The following is a 2,875-nucleotide window of genomic DNA, read 5'->3' as shown; positions in this document are numbered from 1 at the left end:
CACATTATTTATTTAATGATGCACTTCAGTAAATCACGAGACTGAAATGGTCGGGCCGAAGGCCCGACCATCGCCGCCGGCAGGCCAAGCAGGCCCGGCCCCTGCCGAACGGAGTTGCGAAGTGGAGCTGGCAACTCCTTCGGGCGCGGGAGACAAATCGGAGTTGCACTAGGATTCCGACTGCAGGAGTATCGCCTTAACTGTCAAGCGCTGTCCAGCGCGTCGCCATTGTTTCACAGACCGTCCAGCGTGCTCGACCTCCTCTCCCCGCCCCGTCGGCTAGCCGCCCGCCCGAGTGCGAGAGAGAAGGATGCTCGCGGCGGGGGGAAGACAATGTCACTCATACAATGCACCTCCGCTCGCTCGGTGCACCTATCTGAAATCTGTTACAGCCGGCCGCCTCGCCAACGTTGCCCGCCTTGCCCGCCCGTGCCAAAACGCGGGGTAGAGCGGTTTGATGGCCATTTTCGGCCGTTTTCGTTCTATGATTTCCCCTTAACTAAATTTCCAATCAACACGCGGTTGATTCGAGAGCATTCTTTGAACTTTCTTTACTTCCTGACGTTTTGATTTTTCAAATTAGTCAATTGGGAGGCTACCCAGGTCTGCCACGGAAAAAAAATAATTGGCTGTCTCAGCCAAAAATTAGCTCTCTCGGCTAATTCATTAGCTCGTATGGCCTTAGGCAATAAAATTGGCTCTAGCAGCTAATGTTTTGCGTGGACCGAAGCAAGTTCAGTCGCTCGGAAAGGTCACGAACAATATCTTGTAAGAGCTAACACACGATTCGCCTTTGCTGCAAACGCTCTTTTTCCCTGGCAGTGAACTTTTCTTCACCGTCATTGTCGATTCTGTCACTAACGTTGCAAACTGTCCAATACCTATCGGTGCTCGTGAAGCTTTCGCAGACGCAGAAAACTATGCGCCTCTCCGAGTGACTTTATTCGCTTCCACAGCTAATTCGCAGGATGGCTAGTGCTGCTGTTTCTGTTCGCACTGATCGCTGTTTGTTTTATCATCGCTAGCTAAAACTCTCGCCTAGTAAGACAAGGGATGTTGAATTTGGTGACGTCATAGCTCTCGCTGATGAAACGCCACGCTCGTTCGGTTATACTCAGGAAGCGTCGTCCATGAGGTATGTGGGCGCGCTTGGTGGCACTGTTCGCCTTCGCCGATGTCCCTAATTTTTGACAAGTGTTTAGCCAGTGCACTGATGATTCTTGATGAAATTGTGCACTGTTTACAATAATACGGAAACATTACTGATTCTATGTTGTCATTCATCATCAACCTTTGTTAGCTGTAGAAGCTAATCTCACTTTTCTGGTACTTATGAGAACATTAGCTCTGGGAGCTAATTGGCTTATGCTATGACGGACACTAGACTAACTAGCTACTGCAGCTGGTAACATTTACCCATATATCATGAGAATATTAGCCAAGGCCATATTGGCTGACTGTATTAGCTGTGGCAGCTAACTTTTTTTTCCGTGTGTTTAAAAAGGGAAGAAAATGGCATACTTTGAGTTTAAATATTGGTCTAATGACAAACGATGTACAAAATATCTCGACGTGAGGAAGTAGATTTCAGTGAGAACTATCGGCTGGATAAAACCGCATGCCTGTACCACTCATGGTTTGGCGGCAATCTTGGAACGAAATTGACAAAATTCCATACTTTGAGCTCAAATATTTGTCCAATGCGGCGAACGAAGTCCAAAAATTCTCGACGTGAGGAAGTAGATTCTAACAAGAACTATCATCCAGAAAAACCGCATGTCAGTGTCGCTTACAGTTTGGCGGCAATCTTGGAACGAAATTAACTCTATGCGACGATTTGTCTCCCGCGTACCCTTAAACCCATGCCTTATCCAAAGCTTGTTTCCACAAAATAACCTTTCTTTTTTTCTATTTTTCTATTTTCTTTCGAAAAAAAATCGGAAGAAATCCTATTTTATTTTTCCGGAAAACTAAGAACCGTATAGTTTACAAACCAAAAGGTTCCAAATATGCAAACCGATTTTTTGTCAGCACCTTCATATACTACCTAAGAAATGCTTTGCAATACAAGGTACGAAAGTTGTTCACAGCAATGCAGTTCAGCAGTAGTGGCAATTTTTCGTGGCGGTAAAGCGGGCGACCATACTGTAAACTCCCTTGTAATCTCAGTCCGAAATTCACACGGCGCTCCTATGAGTGTCTATCCTGTTCTGCAAGGTCCCACGGTAAATCTCGCCCGCTTTGCCCATGGGATACTGATTTGTAGTCAGTCCCCTATGTTATATCCAGTTAATAATAGTCTACGGGGGGCGGCGCGCCCCGGGGCGCGGACTGGGGTCTGGTGGCGTGGCGTAGCGTGGATCCGGGGCGGGAGACCGCAGCTATCCACGCTCCGTTATGCTGCCAGACCCCAGTCTACGCCCCGGGGCGCGCCGCCCCCGGTACACTGTGAGAAAAACTCATGGGATTTCACGGAGGAACACTCGTGAAAAGTATTGCCAAAGTTCCTTGGGATTTCCCAAAGAACTCTGTAGATTTCACGTGTCGAGTTTAGCTTTGAAACATCATAGACGAATGAAAACTTCCACCTTTAACATCTGTTTTAGTACACAAAAACGAAGGACGGAGACCTCTGGGAATTTCTAATACCGTCAAAGTGTCATATTCCGGACAAATTTGACCGTTTTTCCTCAACATTTCTAAGACCGGTAGGGGTATGAAAAATTCCAGCGGATTCTAGAAACTAGTCGCCAAGATACATATTTTCCATCTGGAGAGGAAATTTTCTTTGCGCCAGTTTACCTGCACAAGCCTCTGAAACCCCTTCCGGATTTAAACCTGAAGTCGGGGTAGTTCTGGACAGTCTCTATTAATG

General features: G+C 46.9%; 1 protein-coding gene across 4 annotated transcripts in view; it reads right to left on the bottom strand.

The window, feature by feature from the left end:
• LOC113213365 (uncharacterized) overlaps positions 1-2,875 on the bottom strand; it is a 117,360-nt gene that overhangs the window by 47,992 nt on the left and 66,493 nt on the right. The window lies entirely within an intron of this gene.

Source organism: Frankliniella occidentalis, unplaced genomic scaffold (genome assembly GCF_000697945.3).
Source record: "Frankliniella occidentalis isolate FOCC.00 unplaced genomic scaffold, Focc_3.1 Scaffold27, whole genome shotgun sequence".
Classification (NCBI taxonomy): domain Eukaryota; kingdom Metazoa; phylum Arthropoda; class Insecta; order Thysanoptera; family Thripidae; genus Frankliniella; species Frankliniella occidentalis.
The sequence above is the reverse complement of the archived record's forward strand: the minus strand, read 5'-3'. Positions and strand labels throughout refer to the sequence as shown.